Genomic DNA, 22,169 nt, shown 5'->3' with positions numbered 1-22,169 from the left:
AGTCTTATATACAACATACAAAGACACTTGAATTTTCTGTAAATCTTTATTCTTCCAGTAATTACAAGAGAATCCAGACGCATATAAAAGAATTTCAAGAAGTACCTGGTAAATATACTTGGTGAGCCAAGGGAAGGAGAGACATGTCAATGCATCTAAAGTGAAGATTACAATCTTAAAAAGATCTCTCTGTTGGGATGTCTGAGATAGAGGATGCATGTCTGACATTCGGCCCAAACGAAATGATAAGAAAACTGAAAAAGAAAAGAAAAGAAAGCAAATAACATAGTAATTGCAGTTCTGACTTTTTTTTAGATAAGATATGAATGTTTGTATTGTTTTGAATGTTCAGACAAATTTTCTCATGTTGGGTATTATTGGCGCAATTAAAACAATACAAACGTAGTTATTGATCTGAATTATGACAAAATCACGTGTTACATTTTTCGTACTAAATCATAAAACCATCCACAGAAGAAAATAAACAAAACAAAAAATAGAACATGAACTAATTTATTACAAATAAAGCAATCAAAAACGCCTCTGCACATTTTGAGTCATAAAGCTATAATCTAAATAAAGAAAATGGCGCTTAATATAAATTGTGTATAAACACCTTTTACGCATATTTAGTACAAAGTCATAAAACCCTCGTCTCAATAATGAAACAATGACATTTGAACTAAACGATAATAAAGACGACAAAATAATAAAACCGTGGGCGGATTTCAAGAACCTATTCCATTCTCAAGTGTGATCTAGTAGCTCTTCTAAGAAAATTTGCTCAAACGAGTATGATGCAATCAACTACGAAACAGTATCGGGATGATGTATTCAAACTTTACAAAGAAGCTCTGTTCGTGGAAAATCAGTTTGCTGCTAGGCATCCGAAGGGAGAGGAGGACGTATTTCCGTGTTGCAAAGCGAGTTCTTCCATTGAAGATATTACGAAGATGAAGGATAAATTGGATCTTAGTTTAACATGAAAATGGCGATAGAGTTGAAAATGACAAACGACATTTCTAAAGCGAGGCAGAGCGAGATCGACGTAATCATAGTATAGGGTGGAACGATGAAATTGTCACCCTAAAGAAAACAACACTACAGCTTTATTGTAAAACGTTTATTGAAAAAATCAATTCAGGAAACTTGATTATGTAGTAGAGCTGACATCTATTCAATATAACCGCCTTCAACCTCAATTATCGCCTCGATAAAGGTTCCGAATTGGGAGCATGCCTTTTCCACAAGCGCCGGCGGGAACTCGACGAATGGCAGCGATCAGGCTCGCTTTGGTGTTGTGGGAGGTCATGTTGGTGATGTCGACGTATGACCAAACGAAGTAGTCTAGTGGGTTCAGGCACGGCCATCGTAAGAGATAGCCTATCAGCTGAAAAAATGACGTCGTCGTCGAGCTCCTAGCAAGCAAGGTATGTGGAACACTTAGACTGTCGATAATGAGCAGAAATTTTTACAGAAAACTTCAAAATTGAATTTAAAAAAAAAAGATAAATAAAAAAGACGATGATTTATACTGAAACTCATCCAATATTAATAAATAAAAAGAATTGAAAGGGAGGGGGAGTTGTTTGCTTATGCGTTAATAGCAATTGAACATTTCGATGATTATGTATTTTAAAGATTAGAATATGTTCTTTATTTACTTATAAATTACATTTAAAAAGAAAAGGAAGGAACACGATTTGATTTTTAGTGAATCTGAAGTTTATTCAATATAAATAAATAACAATTATGCATATGAGATTACGTATGTTTGAAATAGAAGCCAATCAAATGTTGCAAAATATGAAATATGAATTAAGGCAATAAGCAATTATTAAAATTAAACGATTTTTTGTTTAAATTAAAACGAAGAATAAATACTTTTTTAATCAAAATGGACAACAATATTTAAAAAATAATCAAAACTGAAAAACGAACAATAAATTAGTTTAACCGATAGCGAACGATAAGTTAATAAAAATAAAAACGAAATTCAAACAAATAATGTTAGTATAAACAAAGTTACTGATGCAAAAAATATTTCAAACATTAAATATTAAAACATTATAAAAATCTGTTATAAAATTTAAAAGTTGGAATTTTTCTTTTTCTGATATGTTTTTTTTTTTACTAATATTGTCATCTTCTTTTCAAAAAAAATTGTTTATATCTTTAGAATTACATAATTCAAATTTTACGATACGCTTTTATTAAATTGTTAAGTGAAAGTACAGAATATTTATAACACCCCCTCCCCATGTTGGAAACATTTTTTTTATTTAGAATTATTTAATCACGAAATTCAAGTTTTACAATATCGCCTTATGCCTGACGAATTCTCACGAGAATGAAACGCGGAATATTCTGTGTAACCTAATTGCCATATATATTTTCATAACTTACTATATATATATATATATATATATATATATATATATATATATATATATATATATGAAATACTAACCTAATATATAAAAAATATAAAAGGCTATATGTCTGCCTGTCTCCATATTTTCAAACTCTATCTCCTTGAAAACTAAAAGTCGCAGAATGATTGGATTTTTTACGAACCGTTTTTAATGGGTCTTTAGCAGGTTAAAATAGTTTTAAGGAGTAAAAATGGATCAAAATTGGAAAAAAAAATCGTAATACATTTTGTACATTCATCTTAGTTTATTTTTAATTCCTAATTTTTAATCGTGTCATGTTGGTACAGTGCTAACACCGCCGACTTTGAATGTTTCGGTTTCGATTCTAGCTGATGACACCCAAATACGTTATTTTTACTTTTGAAATCACGACTTTATAATAATACAGGGTAACCCCCCCCAAAAAAAAAACAGAGAATATTCAATTGTTTTTCTGAGCATTTTACAGTCAACGGAGAAAAAAAGGCCAAAGACCCTAGTGTTTTGATGTGATGTTTTGAATATAATAAACTAGTTATAACCAAACTTTCATTTCATTCAGACAAAACACTAAGAAACAGGGACTAATTAGAGTTAGGTACGTTTTTTTTGGGTCACCCTGTATATACGAGATCTGGACAAATATTATATTTAAGCGTATTTTACGCCCGGGTAAAGTCGGTCAAGCCGAGGAAAGCAGGGCGCCCTCACCCCCTAGCATTTATGTAGTTTTGCACTTGTTATTTATGCGTCGTCGCCTCACAATCATCACTCATTTATTTTTAGAACCATGTTCCAAACCTATTGTCTTTCTTGTTATATATTTGAGGACTTAGCTAAAACCGCAAATAAATTTTATAAAAGCAGATGGCGTGGGTGTGAGATTTTACTTCAAACTCTTCTAATTAAAAAAAAAATAACAACTAAATCCAAGTTTGGTCTTGCGTTCGCCTCTCATGAATGGACAAGGCTTTAATTGATTTAAACCATTTTTCCACTTAATACAAAAAAAAGAAGACGTTTGGCTACTTCAATTTCTCATCAAGTTTTATAATTGTATTCCTACTACATAATAGCTGACTTGGCTTGGCTTAAAACTCAAACTGAAACTAAAACACTCATTCATAAAAATGCATTTTATCTACGCGTTTATCGGCGAAAATAATTTTACACATAAAGTTATCGAACTACAAAAATTCACTTTACAACTTGAATATATCTGAACGACTAAAACGACATTTAAGCAATCAAGGAAAATTCTATTTAAACTTACAAGTGGTAAATTGACAAAAATGTCATTTTAAATTTCAATGTGAAAATTGAAGCATTTAGCTTTCTATATCTGCTGTGAATATTCGCACTTGTGGCTCCATACGAAAATCCTTGTCCCATTCTATGTGGAAAATGTTTCTGTTTTATCGAATGTGTTTTTTAGTGATGCAATAATGTTTAAAATAATGTAAGCCATGGCTATCTGCTGCATTTTTATTAAAAGAAACGCGGACGGCTATATGAACGAAATGAACGATGAACGATGAGCTGTGAACGAAATGACGTCACGATAAAGGAAAAGAAGACTATAAAAAAACAGAGCACGTTCGAGAAGACAATCACGTTAGAAACCTGGATGACATTCGAGAGCACCTTCGAGTAGACGATCACATGTGTGACGTCACAGCAGTAACGAAAGAATGAGAAAATAAATGTTGTATAACAAAAATACGAGTTGAAGTTCTTTTTTATTGTTTGTCTCGTTTGTGACTGAGGCTACAACATGTGGGAGCCGTGCGTAAACGTGTGTAAAAGTGGATAACGTTACATTCTTTCTCTGTGTCTTCTTTTAGTATTTTTTATCTCGTGATATATCTCAGTCGTTACTTTACTGACGTTCCTATAATGCTATCTATCTATAATGCTATCTATAATGCATATAATCTTATGTGCTAGCGTCGTATGCCCTTATGCTATCTTCAGTTTTCTTGAGAAAAAAAACGACTTAAAACTAAAGCATGACAGAACAGATAATATTCAATTTAAAAATTTCATTTGAAACATAAAACTGACATAATAGTTCTCCGATGACTCTCTGTGTTATTCCAGTTTGAATTCTGTAGATTTCCTTTCTGACCCTTTCTTCCAAATCCACAAAAGTTAGAGGGCGATGTCACAGAAACGTCGTATTCGACTCTGACAACCCTAATACATCACGCAGTACAAAAGATCAAACGCCCAGAGAGCATTTCCTCACTACCTCATTATAAGTAGGGTAGGAAGACTAATAAGAGAACTAAAAAAAGATAGAAAGCGTTATGATTGGTTTCCTCAATGCAGAGCGATTATCTTGCCCATGTGTGTTCGAGGCTATTTAGAGTAGTGTTCTAGATATGCCACACAAACGACGAGTGTATATATGTATATATATATATATATATATATTTCTGTTAAAAAAATCGATTGAATACAAACATTGTAATTGACATACAATTGCTTATTATCATAGCGTGGGTCATTATAGTCACATTTGTCAATCCATGCACACTGTAAACATTGTTTGGGTGTGTCTCGATTGTGAGATTTCAAATAACTGTAGGTGTTAGATGAACACGTGTATGCTATTATAAGCAATTTTCCTAATTATCAGATTCTACAATTTAGTTATTTGAAAGTGATTAAAACGGAATATTAGAAAAGTAAGCGAATGTGCAAAAAACATATTAATCATACAGTACAGCTGTTACCAGTCGATAATGCTTTCTTTTAACGATTGTTATATCTCAATCTCTCTTTACATCTCCCCACTCCTCTCTGTATATCTGTATATTTATCTGTATATCTAGTTGTTTTACTCTGCATATTTTACATACCTCTGTATCTCTATATTATATATGTTTCTGAATTTCTGAGACGAAGATAGTTCCGACTTCAGACAGGAATATATCAAATCTTTAGGTTAAGGTCGAATAGTTAAGTTCTAATCTCTTCTATTAGACGCGCCTTATAATGAGGAGTTGCTAAACGAAAACTCATCTACGAAATGGAAACTTTGATAATGATAAACCTCTCATGTCTACAATCCTCTAAGGCAAGGAAATCCTCTCGCAATGATGTCACAAACAAAACATCCGCTTCTAATTTATCCTGAGCCAATACGCATGTAGTAGAGTTCTAAAAACTGTGATGTGAATGTACATTTGAGTGTGTGAAATATGGTCTAATCAGAGATATTGAAACATACAAACATAGTAAATTACATCTTTTAAAGCACGCACCTTTTATTAAATAATGCGAATAAAATGTCTATGTACTCTTTACTATTCATATTTAGTCGAACGGTATTGAAATGTAGTAGAAAACTTTCAGTCATACTTACAAAACTTTTTAAACGTTGTCTTAAGGAGAATTGCTTCCCATCACGCTGGAAAATCTCATCAGTATGCCCTGTATTTAAGAATTTTAGGTGATCGCTCATCTCCCTCTCAGTACAGGCCAATAAGTCTCCTGTGCGTCATGAGTAAGTTGCTGGAATCTGTGTTCAATACAGAAGTAATCAACCATCTCAGCAAAAATAACATTCTTACTGACACACAATATGGTTTACGTTCTGCTAGATCTACAGCAGATGTGCTTACAGTTATATCTTATAGGATTAGCGAATTGACAGAGGCAACATTTCTAGGGTAATTGCTCTTGACATAAAGGCTTTTGATAGGATATGGCATAAAGGTTTACTTCACAAGATCTCCAGCTATGGTATAGCTGGAAATGGCTTCTCAATTATTAAATCATTTCTCTCTGATAGGTTCATAAGAGTAGTAGTTGATGGGCAAAAATCAGAAGCTTACAGTATTAATGCTGGAGTCCCTCAGGGGTTCATCCTGGGTCCAACTCTTTTCCTGATCTACATTAATGATCTTCTAATCACATCTTTACGTCATTCGTTGACATTTATGCTGATGACACTACCATCTTTTAAGACAGTAAATGACCAAGTTCTCTCCGATTCTCTCTCCTCTGATCTTGATCACGTTGTACAATGGGGATGTTCACGTTGTACAATGGGGAAAGGAGTGGCTGGTTACTTTTAACGCATCTAAAACCAAGCTTCTCTCTTTACATCATCAACATTCTGATCCCCATCTAGCATGCCTCCAGTTTTGACAAGCTTCTGGGCTTGGCCCGATCTTAAATGGAATACGTACATCAAATCTGTTGCCAAGGCCGCTGGAAAAATGGTGGGATCCTTCTATCGATCCAGTAGATACCTCACTGCTGATGCAATTCTCTATCTATATAAGAGCCAGGTACATCCAAGGATTGAATACTGTTGCCACATCTGAGCAGGAGCTGCTAGAAAGGACTTGTCCTGCCTTGATAGAATTCAAAATAGACTTCATAGCCTTGTAGGAGATGTCCTATCCTCTTCGCTGCAACCTGTATCTCACAGAAGAGATGTTGCAAGTTTGTCTCTGCTGTATCGTTATTTTCATGGAAAGTGTTCGACTGAGCTTCAATCTATTGTCCTCTCTCGCCAAACTTTCACAAGAAACACTCGTCTAGCTGAAAACACTATCAATAATTCCCTCCACTCTTTATCTGTGCCTAAACCTAAACGTAGATTACATGATCAAAGCTTCTTTCATAGAACTGCACGCCTGTGAAATTGTCTTCCGTTTTCCTGCTTTCCAGCTGACTACAATATGGTTGTCTTCAAGTCCAACGTAAATACTTTCTGCTGAGTCGTTCCACTTAAGTTAACAAATTTACCGAATTTCCATTACTATTGATTACTATATCGTCCTTTTGACTACTGTACACTCTTTAACCCTTATCCTTGAGTGGCCTCTCGGCCTTGATAAATGGTGACGCCTATGTAAAAGAAAACAAAAAAAATCAAGTAGAAGTGAATTTTAGTCGCTGTGTAAAATATCATATGAAGTTTATTTGTATAATATCATGTGTGCTTTATGTGTATAATATTATATGAATTTATGTGTTTAATATCATATGAATTTATGTGTATAATATCATATGAAGTTTATGTGTATAATATCATATGAAGTTTATGTGTATAATATCATGTGTACTTTATGTGTATAATATTATATGCAGTTTATGTGTATAATATCATATGCAGGGTATGCCTATAGTATCATTTGCAGATAATGGACATGATACCATATAAAGTTTATGTGCATAATATCATATGCAATTTATGTGTATAATATCATATGCAGTGTATGTCTATAATATCATATAAAGTTTATGTGTATAATATTTTATGAAGTGCACGTGTATAATATTATATAAAGTTTATATGTATAATATAATATCAAATTTGTGTATAATATCATATGTAGTTTTTTTTCAGAATACCATATGCAGTTTATGTGTACAATATTATATGCAGATATCGTGTATAATATCATATGATATTTTTGCGTATATTACCAGATGCAGTTCGTATGCATAATATTATATGCAGATTATAAGTATAACATCAGGTGAAGTTTATGCGTTTAATACCATATGCAGTCTATCGGTAAATAATCACATGCAGTTTATATGTATAATATTTTATGCAGTTTATGTGTATATTGCTATATGCTGTTCATGCGTATAATATTCAATGTAGTTTATATGTATAATATTTTATGAATATTATGTGTATATTACCATATGCATTCTATGTGTATAATACAATATGAAGTTTATTCGTTGTGTATAATACAATGTGCAGTTCATGTGTATAATATCATACGAAGTTTAAGTGTGTAATAATATATGCGGTTTATGTGTATAGTATACTATATTATGTTTATAATATCATATAAAATTTATGTGCATTATATCATATAAAGTTCGTGTGTATATTACCATATGTAGTTTATTGTATAATACCATATGCAGTTTATGTGTATAATACCATATGAAGTTTATGTGTATACTAATATATGCATTTTAAAATATCATATGCAGTTATGTGTATATTACTCTATGCAGTATATGTGTATAATACAATATGAAGTTTATGTGTATAATACGATATGCGGTTTATGTATTCATTACCATATGCAGTTCATGTGTATAATAGTATATGTAGTTATTGTGTATATTACCAGATGCAATTCATGTGTATAACATCATTTGCAGTTCATCTGTATATTAGCATGTTTAGTTTACGTTTTTATTACTGTACTAGCTAGACATACCCAACGTTACCAGGTAAAAATACATATTGCCGAGTAGGGGGTTTAGTCAACCATTATTAAATATATAGATATCCTAAGGTTTTTCGATTTTCTTCAAAATTGACTATATTATTTATTTTAGGAAGCATGTAATAGAGCCCCATTCCTCTATGAAATACAAACCGGAAAATAAAATCTTATAACTTAAAGGGAAATAACTCATAGGTTAAATGAAATTTTACTTCTCGTATTAAACGCAGCTGATGGTGGTTATAATCACACAGTAATGTGAATTAAATTAAATGTAAATTTAATTAAAACTGAATTTAATAAATCAACTTAATGTAATATTTCTAAATAGAATAGTTAAAACAATTCTATTACTAATTTGTATTAATTGATAACTAATTATTAAAACAGATCTATTTTAATTAAAACTACAACTTAAACAACTTCTTAGATGTTAATTCGTTTTGAATAAATAGTATATACAGTATATATCTATAATATAAAGCTGAGTGTGTGTGTCTGGTCACGAATACGCTCCTATATGGTTGACTATTTAAAAAAAAACTGATTGCATATAATGATAGATGTATCGAGACACAGGAATAAATATGTTTGATCTGGCAGAACGGATGTTCATTAAAATTGTGGGGTCTGCGTTCGCGCCTGGTCCACAAAGTATGAAAATAAAAAAATAAAAAAATAAAAAAAAAGTTTACAAGTGTTTTTGATATGGATGTACATAAGACTACTTTGATAAGTATGTTTTAACTTAAATATGGGTGGCATAATACAATTGTGGGGTCTGCGTTCGCGCCTGGCCTCCATAGAATGGAAACAGGCACAAACTTTAATAAAGACATTTCATATCTATCTGCGTAAGTATACTTTGATAATTATTTTTCAGTTTGAAGAAATATGATATAATAAAATTATGGGGTATTCGCTCGCACCTGACCTCCATAGATTGGAAATATGTCACAAAGTTTAGCAAGGTTTTTTAATATAGATCCACAGAATATTGTGATAAGTGTTTCAGTGTGAAAAGGTATGATATAATAAATTATGGGGTTTATCTATTTTATTTTTACTTTCCTCATATTTTGCTTTGGTTTTTATACCTCCAAATTCGAAGCTATCTCTTTACAACCCTTCCTTTTCATAACCTATCATACTTTCATAAATCAGAGTCCATTTTCTGTAGGCTGTTTTTGAACCCAGTCAACGACTATATATATATATATATATATATATATATATATATATATATATATATATATATATATAGAGAGAGAGAGAGAGAGAGAGAGAGAGAGAGAGAAAGAAAGAGAGAGAGAGAGGGGGAGGAGAGAGAGAAATCACGCAATAATAAAAGTATATAAAAATTCGTTTTTAATATTTAAAATTTGTTTGTAAAATAGTCTACTTTTGTGTGCATTAACAAAATTGTGACCAAACGAACAGGAATACCACTTTATTAAAATAGATGTTATTGATGTATATATTACGAGATACAGTTCACATGTAAATGACCATGTGCAATATGTGTTCCAATATGTAGTTCTATAGTTAAAGCCAGGTCCTAATCGATTAAACTCATGTGGTAACAAAACAGGTACTATCATGCGAGTAAATGTGACGTTCAATTTTCAGGACATTTCAAATTAGGGCTTTATCTTCACATTCAGTTTTGTAACAAATCAAGTAAAACGCATTCAAGTATACACTAAAGAGCTCATCAATATTATAAATAGCTAAAAATTTCTTAGTATTAAAGATATTTAAAAAATTAGATCTTGGTTTTATTTAGGCCAGCAATGGGAATAGTGGACGTGCATATATATTATTTATTTCTGTTCGCACGTTGAGTTAAATGTTAAAACAGGTTTCCATCGCTGCATTCTCCAGCCTTCCTCTGAACGGGATCAAAAATATCTTTAATCGCACCTATCGGTATTCTCTATTAGGAGAGCCTCAGTGTATCGGCAATAAATTAATCTCTCAATTCTATTTGATTCTAAAGGCATTTTCCCGACACTCGCTATTTTTCTCTTTATTTGTTATCGCACTTATTTAGGGACTTATCTCTTTCCATCATGTATTTAAAACTCCTGTTTTTTTATATCATAGCGTACTAGCAGTTCAGCGCGGCTTTACTCAGGCTCTAAGTACGGTTCATAATTTTATGTGCATATATACATTGAAAAGTTTGACTCATATCCAGGTAACCTACATCTTAAATTACAAGTGTTTAGACCCAAAATTGATGGAGTTTGGTAGAGTCTGCAAAGGTCAACTCTTTCAACTTTGACCTCTTGGGAGCCACATTTTCGCCTAAAAACTGATTAAAAAGCTTGATGCATGTCTGAATGATTTTTATATAAAATTTCAAATGTTTAGACCCAAAATTAGTCAAATAGTTTGCTAGACACCGCAAAGATCAAATCGTTTGAACTTTGACCCCTTGGCAGCCAAATTCTCGGTCAAAATCTGATTAAAAACTTGCTCTATATGTGAATATACTTTATGTAAAATTTCAAATGTTTATATTATAAAATTGGTTGAGTAATTTGGTAGAGACCGCAGAGGTCAATTTTTTAAAACTTTGACCCCAATTTTAACTCCTTAGCATTTTCTGTTCTGGGCTCAAATAAAATTAAAAATTTTAATCCATTTCCAAGTTACCTACATCTAAAATTTAAAGTATTTAGACCCGAAATTGGCGGAGGAGTTTGATAGAGTTCTTAAAGGCCAACTTTGACCCCTTGATAGCAAAATTTCTTGCTGAAAATCAATTAAAAATATTTTCCCAAATCTCAATATGTTCAATCACGAATATGTAGACTGAAAACTGACAGAGATAGAGAAATGTACACACACGCAGACACACACGCAGACAATTTTACTTTTATAGATACACTTAAAATTCAGCCCAGCTTTGCTCGGACCCTACGCACTGTTTATAAATTGCTCTACGCGTGAATACACTTTATGTAAGATTCCAAATGTTTAGACCGCAGATGCCAAATTTAAAAATTTCGACCCCAATTTTGACCCCTTGTCATTTATTATTTTGGTCTCAAATCAAAATATAAAGTTTTACACATGCTCAAGTTACCTACATCTAAAATTTCAAGTCTTCACACCCAAATTGGCGGACGAATTTGGTAGAATCTGCAAAGGTCAACTCTTTCAATTATGACCTGCTGACAGCCAAATTTTCACCCTAAAACTATTCAAAATGATTGACGCATGCTTGAATACCCATTATGTATAAATTTCAAATGTTAATTTGCTTAATAGTTTGCTAGACATCGCTAGAATCTTTTGAACTTTGACCCCTTGGCAGCTCAAATTTTCGACCATAAATGATTAAAAAGCTTGCCCGATCTCTGAATACCCTTTATGTAAAATTTCAAATGTTTAGACTAGAAATTGGCCGAGTTATTTGGTAGAGACCGCAGAGGTCAAATTTTTTAAACTTTGCCCCCAATTTTGACCCCTTAGCATTTATTTCTTTGGGTTCAAATCAAATCAAAAAGTTTGATCCATGTCCAAGTAACCTACATCTAAAATCTCAAGTGTAGACCCAAAATTGTCGGAGAAGTTTGGTAGAGCTTTCAAAGGTCAAATCGTTGAACTTTGACCCCTTGACATCCAAATTTCTTGCCGAAAACCGATTTAAAAGATTTTCCCGAATCTCAATACTAATTATGACAAATCTCGAGTCTCTAGACTGAAAATTGACAGATTTATTTGGTAGGGAAATGTACACACACACATACACACACACACATTTTCACTTTTATAGATATATAGATGTATAGATAAATAACTAAATTTTCCTGATGGCTTAGACCAGGGCAGTCTTCAGAAGAAATGGAGAACAATTATAACTCATTTTTTCAATCTCTATCTATAAAAATCTAATTGTGAAAACATGTCCTATCGCCTGTGTCTGTTTTACAAGTATCTTTGACGAATTCGCAGTATTAGAATAACCCGACAAGCAACAAAATCACACTCTTCAATGTTGAGATGCCGGAAATCCTTTAATAGTTTCTTCCCACGGATAGTTAAACTTTGAATTTCTCTCTCTCCGTTTATTTGTTTTCTTTTCTGTAAATTAAATGTAATGTTAACAGACATATCGATGTTATACTTACTACGTTGTATCCCTTCAGACACGGTCCTAAATAATAACATTTGTTGTAATATGCCTTGTTTGGGGTAAAGAAGAGAAAGAAAGCATTCACTTTGCCAATTGATCTAATAAACAATAACGAATTGACACTGCTCCAAATTTTCCCCTTGAAATTGCCATACAAGTTCGAATATACAAATTTTCTAACGATTGCTGCAGCTCATCCATACATATTTTATACACATCAAATAGAATCGTTTACAATTCAGTACTGGTATATGTGTATCTCTAGCAATAGCTTATCATCATAATCATAATAAGTACATTCTTAAATGTTTATAAGGTTTGAAGTCAAATCATATAGATTGTGTCGTTTGAATAATTTATTAAACAATAACCGATTTCTTTGCTCGCTATCATTTTGAAATTTAACTCCTACTGACTACTTGACATCATCAAAACGAAACCAATCGATAAGCCAAAGAAGAAAAAACTACCAATAATAATACAAAATTAATCGATAAGTGAAAAGAGACAAAACTAATCGATAAAGTAGACAATGGTAATCAATTAGCTAAGTTAATCGATCGACTATAACAGAGGGCAGCTCGAAATTTCCCTTTTCATTAACTGCTATACCTACGTGTAAGGGGAGGCGAGTCCATTCTCAGGATTATTCTACTTGTTCTTGATTCCCCCTTTATTATGCCGAGAATTTAGCAAGGGGGCATTAAGTATAATCTTTTTATTCTGGAACCCTGGTTTTCCGCCCTCTAAACGAACACTTTTAGCATTATGCAATATATATATATATATATATATATATATATATATATATATATATATATATATATATATATATATAGTAACAATAAAAAAACAACAACTTAATCATAGACATCTATTACAAACCCACAGACACTCAACAATACCTCCACTTCAAAAGCCATCATCCTAAAAACTGTCTAAAATCAATACCCTACTCCCTAGCACGTAGAGTCTGCACCATAGTAACAGACAGACACCTCCGTTCAACTAGACTGAATGAACTACAAATAACACTGCGGATAAGAGGATATCCACTACAACTAATACAGAAAGGTATTGAACTGGCTGAAAAAATTCCAATAGACCAACTAAGAACACCAAAAGAACACAACAAAGAACAAATTTTAGCATGCGTCTCTACACACAGCACAAACAACCCAGAACTATTGACACAGATAACAAAAAACCTTATCCTCCTCAATCAGAATGACAAACTAAACAACATACTTAAAACAACAAAAATAATAAAAAGCAAACGCCAACCCAAAAACTTAAAACACATCTTAACTTCCTCAAAACTCGTCCCATACACTACAAAAGGGGTTACAAAATGCAATAACCCCCGATGTGGAGTATGTGACATAATAATAGAAGGTAACACATACACATTCAAAAACCCAGCACAAACATTTAAAATAAAAAAGGATCTAAATTGCACCTCCATAAATGTAGTATATGCACTAAGATGCACAGCATGCAACAAATCCTACATAGGCGCCACCAAAAATTTCGGCAATAGAGTGGCCTTACATAAGAGCAACATCGAAATTGCAGATAACAGACACCTCTATGTTTCAAAACACGTACACACATGCAGTGGAAACAGCTTCAAAATAATGCCAATCTTCCAAACAGACAATTATTTTATTTACTTACACAGGAAAAAAACTTCATCACCAGATTCATTCCTGAACTGAACAGAGCCTAATATTAACACACAAAAACATGAAATGCAAGGCACACTCACATGCACATCCATATACATATACATATTCACACCCACACATAAATCAGAACCAACACATTAAAACACACACACGTGCGCGCATACAACCACACACATACATAACACTCCTATCTCTAATACAACACACTGAACAATACCAACCCTACTTAACCTCGAAACCAACAACACTAGGAAACACCTAGAACCATAGTATCATATTTGTTCCAACACCTCGCTCCCTCCTCAGTCAGTGGAGGAGAATCCCCTCATGACTGAGACAACTATCATCCCTTCTATCATCCCCCTCCCATACCTATACCCCCTCCAATTGCCCCTCTCCTTCTGGGGAACAAAATCTTCCCCACACCAGGAACCGATCCTGGGTTTGGCCATACCCACACAAATAAATAGAAACATTAAAAAATCCCCTATACATATTTTTAAATACACCCCTCTATCTAAACAAACATACTATAAGGAATACCTGAAAAGACTGAAACGAAAAATCACAATACTAAAATCCAAGAATCAAAAAAATAAATATCAAAATAGAATGAAAGCACCCCTACCCTTATTTCAGAAGAGCTGGTCCCCCCTCCTCGCACATACACATTAGTAAGGACCTTGGATCACAGTCACCTTCCTAGGGAAGCAAATAACCTCATAATACTATAAAACAGTACACACATTCTCAAACCAATAAAAGAAAACACACACACACACACACACACACACACACACACACACACACACACACACACACACACACACACACACACACACACACACCCTACCCTAAAGGAAAAAGAGGAAAAAACACAAGCAGAAAGAGAGAGTGACTACAGCCGAGGTTAGCGGCCTCGACAAGCCCAATAAAAGAGTAATAAAAATTGAATATGCCAATGAAAAATAAACACTTACACGCCTCAACCCCTGGGAAACGCTTCAAATGAACTACGAAAATGCCATTTTTACATCTCCAACACATTTGAAAATAATTTTTGACGAGGAAGCTTCACAGAACGTCTGAAACGCATAAAAACGATTTCAATGACTTAAAAACATTATTACAATGATCCAAACATAATTCTCAATGAAAAACCAAGACACGGAATAATAAAATAATGTTAAAGGTACACATTGTTGGTGACTACTCCCTTATTTATATATATATATATATATATATATATATATATATATATGCTAGCGGGGGAGGGCGGTTTCGCCCAAACGTAAAATACGCTTAAATATGATATTTTATTTTGTCCAGATTTCGATTATATTTATTATAGAGTCGTTATTTCAAAAGTAAAAAAAAGAAGTATTTGGGTGCCATAAGCATGAATCGAAATCGAAAGCAAAACTGTAACATTAAAATCTCTTGACGTTACAACTGTACCAACGTGGCACACATATTGACTGATTAAATATTAAAAATTAAAAATAAACAAAGGTGAATGTATAAAATGTATGAGGATCTTTTTCAATTTTGACTTATTTTTGACCTCTTAAAAACAATTTTAACCGGATAAACACCCATAAAAGAACAAAAATCTAATCATTTGAGGGCACCTAGTGCCGCTCTGTGAGTTTTAGTTTCGGGGAGATAGAGTTTGAAAATATGTAGACAGACAGACAGACAGACAGACATATAGCCGTTTATATATATATATATATATATATATATATATATATATATATATATATATATATATATATATCTTTTATTAGGGATTATAAGGGATATCTTTTATTAGGGATTATTTTCTTTCTTTTTTTTCGCTCCCTGAATGTTTATATCATAAGAAAGGGGTTATTTGCCCTTTGTTTAGATTTTTTCTTCGCCCACATTTTTAGGATGTATTTTCTTTTTTTATTTTATTCGAATATTAATTATAAATTAATAATTAATATTTAAATATATATATATATATATATATATATATATATATATTAATTATATATATATATATATATATATTGAAAAAAGAAAAACCGAATGAATTTATGAAATGATCAACGTTTCGTCCTTATTGCAGAGGACATCTTCAGGATATGAAAAGGAAAAATGCAAAAAAAAAAAAAAAAAGAAAACGATCATAGACCAGAAAAGAAACAGTGTTAGAATCCGACCCATATCGGGAAGGAAACTATGTGTGTGTATGGGAAGGTTGGGTGATTCAATGTCTATATATACACTTTTAAAAATACGTTAAATTAATATTTACACTTTTTTATTCTCTCTCTAAACTTATTCATTTTGTTGAATTATTTAGGGATTAAGGAAAAACGGTTTACCTGGATCTGTTTTGATATTTTGTTCTTTGATTATTATTTTCCCTATACTTGGGGCTAAATGGTAGAAGCCCTTTCTTTGCGTAATAGTATTAGTGTTTAACATTAGTACTGACTCTAAAAGTCTTCTTTTGGCTCTATCAATCACGTATTTTATAATTTTCGCATGATCTAAATTAGATGAATGATCGTGTTCTGCACAATGGCAAAAGAGGGAATTTAGGGCGTTACCATTCCTGATATCTTTTGTGGTCGTAATGTCTTAGTTTCAATTTACGCTGTGTTTCACCTATGTATGCTTGCTGACAATTGTTATATGGGATGGTATATATACCGGCGTCGGATGTGAGGGTTTTGAGGGAGTGCTTGGTAGTTTTTAATGTCTGTTTTATTCTTCTGGAAGTTGTTTGTATCAAGTGAAAACCAAGTCTATTAAGAGTGTCGTAGATTTTTGTATTTTTAGTGTGGGTGGGAATGAAAAGATGTCTGTTTGTATTAGTTTTATTTTGCTGTCTGTTTATATCATAGTGTATTTCATTTTCGTATAGTCTATGATCGTTTTCTTTTTTTGCATTTTTACTTTTATTATCCTGAAGATCTCCTCTGCAATAAGGACGAAACATTGATCATTTCATAAATTCATTCGGTTTTTCTTTTTTCAAACCAACATAACGTCAACCATTGCTGGTATTTTTTATTTTATATATATATATATATATATATATATATATATATATATATATATATATATATATATATATATATATATATATATATATTAGTTTTGATCTCATTACAATATGTTATATAATAATCGTCTCTATAATTATAAATACGTAATCTGAATGTATTAAAATATCATATTTAAGCATATCTTACGACCGGGCAAAACCGGGAAGCCTTTTTGTATAAATAAAATGTATAGGAGATATAATACAGTCGTTTACACAACTATTTCATCTTCCTGTAACGATTTTAATTATATATATATATATATAATGCCGTTTCCTTGATCAGCTATTGTTTTCAATTATTGACGTGTAGAGATTTGTTTTCGATTCTTGCCATGTGAAGATTTTCATCACTATTCATTTGTACACCTATGCATCTCATTAAGCCTAATCTTCAAATGTGTTTTCAGCTTCTCTTCTCTTCTTCACTCATTTTTCTTAATCATACTTTGTCTCGACAGCCGAGTTTAACGCATATCTTATTTTTCTTTTAATAATATTATTGGAATTCTTTCCTCTTTTCCTTGTATCTATTTGTGAATTATTCCACGGATTTGGCCTTTTGGATTTTTTGGACCATCTTCCAATTACGCGATTTCCTTGGATTTTACTTGTGCGAATGGAAATTTAACTAACTTTCTTGGATTTACATTTTTGGATTTTACCGTCATTGGATACTTTACCTTTCACCAGACTATCTATTCACGTGAAATCACCCTTTTCTTCACCATATTCCCTCTGCTTCACGTTTTGTTATCAAGTAAGATCTTTGACTAATTTGCAGTTTCATCAAATACTTTCGCAAGCAAAATCCGATCCCGCATTTTGCTAATTCCTACCCTCTGATGAGAAGGAAAGTATTTCTTCGAAACTCCGCGGATTAAGGACTATCCACTGATTTAGTGTTTCCTTTTCAAATTAAATATGGTTTTTACTCTTTTTCAAAGTGTTTTTTTAACATATTTTATTAACTATTTGCTCTTATTATAAGCTCTATCTTCTATTAGGTTTTATCGAGATATTACATCTGGTTAAGATTACTTTACAAGCATTAATTATTTAATATTTATAATATACTTTAGTTTTACCATCTTGGATCATTTTGGTAAATTTAATGATAATTTTTATTTTATATATATATATATGTATGTATATATATATATATATATATATATATATATATATATATATCTTCAAATCTTCAATTCTACAATTATATAAATGCAACTGTGTGCGCGCGCGTGTGTGTGACTTCGTTCCTTATAGACTCCAAAACGGATGAACAATTTTTTTAAAAAATTTACAAAACTTTAATGTATACGTCTTGGAGTGATCTTAGTCAAATTTTCTCACAGAATACCCCCAATAATTAATGATAATCGCTAATCGAAACCGTTATTTTAATTTATCTATCATCGGTTAAGCCATTTTTCATTGTCGTCGCTAAGCAAGAATGATAGAACAACGGGCCGTGAAAATTCCCCTGTGGGTAAGTTGATAGCGTGTTTTTTTTTTTTTTTTTTTTTTGCATAGCGTGATCCGTAGGTTCATAAATTTCGTAATTCTTTTTCATTAACTATTTTTTTACACAGGACTCATCACTTACCAAGGCCCAGAGACCAGTCGTGGATAAGCGTTAATGTGTATACTTTAGTCGATTTGATTATAGAATAATAAGCATAAATAGTTGGAATTTTTTAAATCGGAGTACTTAGGGGGACGGTTCAGCAAGAACTTGTTTTCATTGGACTTGAAGACAATCAGATGGTAGTTAGCTAGAAAGCACGCAATTGGAACAGAGTTCCACAGGCGTGAAGTTCTAAGAAAGAAGCTTTGTTCATGGAATCTACATTTAAGTTTAGGCAAAGATAAAGAGTGGGCGGAATTATTGACAGTAGTTTCAGCTAGACGGGTGTTTGGCGAGGGAGGACCATAGATTGAAGCTCAGATGAGCACCTGCCATGAAAATAACGATAAAGCATTGACAGGCTCGCAACGTCTCTTCTGTGGGAAAGATGTTGCAGGAAAGAGAAAATTTTTTTCGTTTACTGGCAAGAAGTTTCTTTATAAGATTGGATAATTTGCGTATGTGTATATATTTTTTAAATATTTGTTTTTTTTTTAAATATTAACAAGTAAAGTGCCGAGGAGAAATGCACTTTGATCTTGTCCCTTCGTTCAGTCTCGAAAGACAAAGGATACCACCTGTAGGGGTAGCTGCGCGTGTAATTGTGAGGCAAGAGTTGCGCAATAACCAACCACACCTCCCCTGAATCAGCACTGCTTGAGTCCAGTGGCAAGGAGGAGTCCAAGATGAGTGGAAACAATTCCGAGATAAGCGAAAAGCACATACAGCACCTGGTAGTTTTAAATGGTCACCCATTTAGTACTGACAAGGTTCAATGTTGCTTATCTTCGGTGATCCAAGGGAAACCGGTGTGTCAGCGTGATTATGCCGTACTGATCTTGTCACATACTAAGGTTATTTACCTTTAATATATATGAAAAAAATGCATGAAAAAAAAAAAACTTAATGTACCAGAGTTGAATCTCCTGAATCTCAAACAGTCTAGTCAAAATGTCAGCTTTTCAAGCACCGAACAGTTAAAAGGCGGGTTTCCAACGCTGGTTTACAAAGATGTTCATTTCTACACTATTGTCGTGTCTTTGATTCTGTCTGTCTGTCTGTCTGTCTGTTTCTCTCTCTCTCTCTTTCTCTCTCTTTTGCCATTATAGTATATTTTCTAGCTCTGTTTTTCTTACGGTTTTCGTTATCGCTTTTTTTGTCTCTTTCCATCTCCTTTTCTCCAATTCCCCCTCTTTTCTCTCTCTTTCTCTCTTTCTATTTAAATCTTGAGTTTATTGCTCTATATTTCTCTTTGTCTCCTGCTCTTTCTATATCTTGCAGACTGTGTTTGCAAGGACGTATGGAGCAACAGATAAAGTACTAAGTAAAATTCAGTTGTAAGTGACACCCTTCTGGGGGTTGAAGACTTAATCTCCTGTGCCAGCGATACTATGAATACAATTGCGAATTACTTAAAACTTCTATCCGGTCATGGCTGACGGAACGAGAGCATATTACCTCCGTGCACTAAACAAAGGGTTGCACTTGAAATTCCGTACAGATTCCAATGTTCAACAGAAAGATTCCCGAATTCTTAAAGATACACATAAAGAATGTTAAACGTTACATCGGCTGAAACGTTGTGAGAATAACACTCAAGATGAGAACAGTATTCAACTAAGTACTAATCAACATCTAAAAAATTCAGACACATAATCAAACAGTTGTTTTCAATTAGTATCTGATCTCGTCATTAAATCACCCTAAAAGTCTTCATATATCCTTAAACAATAAATACGTACCAACTCCCGATAATTATTTCAGAGAACATTAAAAACATTAAAAACATTAAAAATATTAAGAACATTAAAAACATTAAAAACATTAAAAATATTAAAAATATTAAAAATATTAAAAATATTAAGAACATTAAAAACATTAAAAATATTAAGAACATTAAAAACATTACAAACATTAAACACATTAAAAATATTAAGAACATTAAAAACATTACAAACATTAAAAATATTAAGAACATTAAGAACATTAAAAACATTAAAAACATCAAAAACATTAAAAATATTAAGAACATTAAAAACATTAAAAACATTAAAAACATTAAAAATATTAAGAACATTAAAAACATTAAAAATATTAAGAACATTAAAAACATTAAAAATATTAAGAACATTAAAAACATTAAAAACATTAAAAATATTAAGATTTTAAAATTTACTCATTGCCACAGGGAGTCTAGACTCTGAAATAAAGCGAATGTTTGCACTCGCTGTGTGATCTCGTTTAAAATCTGGTTTAAATAAAACGAGCGATCGGCGCGCGTTTATAAATAGATAAGAAATGTGTAGTGACCAGAAAGTTTTCTTCTTTTTAAAATAGGAAACTGGTTTGCTTTATGACTTTGTAATGGTTAAAACAACTCCATAAAATGAGACACGTAGGTTTGATCCAGTCGTAAACCGATGGACGCGGGAAAGTTGTTGGGAATTAGATCTTTGTGCGTTCGTGTCAAATAAGAAGAGAAAAATAGTCATGAATGATTAAAAGAAATACTAGCTCTAATCCAAAATGTTAAATGTCTGTGATCAAGTAGAGGAAGATGAAAGCCTACCAAGTGTGATTATGATTACTGATGCCAGTTTTCAGGTCATATATTGCTTTCTGATCATCTAATCAGTACGTATGAACACACATGTTTACCTATCACATTTCCACCTATTCCTTACATCCTCTTTTTCTTTCTTATGTTCTTCTTCCATTCATCTAAACGTAATACTACATCTTTCATTCTCTTTTAGTATCTTTTTCAATATAAAAATACGTTCATTGTTAGTAAACCCCTTTTCGCCACACAGTCCGTAATCTATCGAATACTGAAGTTCTAATAATATTACTTGGTTGGTTTAACATTAAATGTTTTAGATCGTGGAAAGTAGGAAGGAATAAACAATAAGAAACAGATAAAATTCGTGTTGTCGCAGCAGCATCGGGGGGGGAGTGATTGGCCCAGAGGTTAAGGAAACGGATCGATA

The 22,169-nt window shown here is 32.3% G+C and overlaps 1 protein-coding gene and 1 long non-coding RNA gene across 3 annotated transcripts in view; one reads left to right on the top strand and one right to left on the bottom strand.

Moving 5' to 3' along the window:
* Positions 1-22,169, top strand: part of LOC145277023 (uncharacterized) — a 257,832-nt gene that overhangs the window by 79,629 nt on the left and 156,034 nt on the right. The window lies entirely within an intron of this gene.
* Positions 34-21,484, bottom strand: LOC145277025 (uncharacterized). Its single transcript, XR_013868087.1, has 3 exons — positions 21,356-21,484; positions 5,785-5,940; positions 34-254 (listed from the first exon to the last, which is right to left on the bottom strand). It is a non-coding gene; the product is annotated as an uncharacterized LOC145277025 (long non-coding RNA).

The sequence above is a fragment of the Euprymna scolopes genome, chromosome 5 (genome assembly GCF_053919585.1).
Source record: "Euprymna scolopes isolate OS-2025 chromosome 5, ASM5391958v1, whole genome shotgun sequence".
Classification (NCBI taxonomy): Eukaryota; Metazoa; Mollusca; class Cephalopoda; order Sepiida; family Sepiolidae; genus Euprymna; species Euprymna scolopes.
The sequence above is the reverse complement of the archived record's forward strand: the minus strand, read 5'-3'. Positions and strand labels throughout refer to the sequence as shown.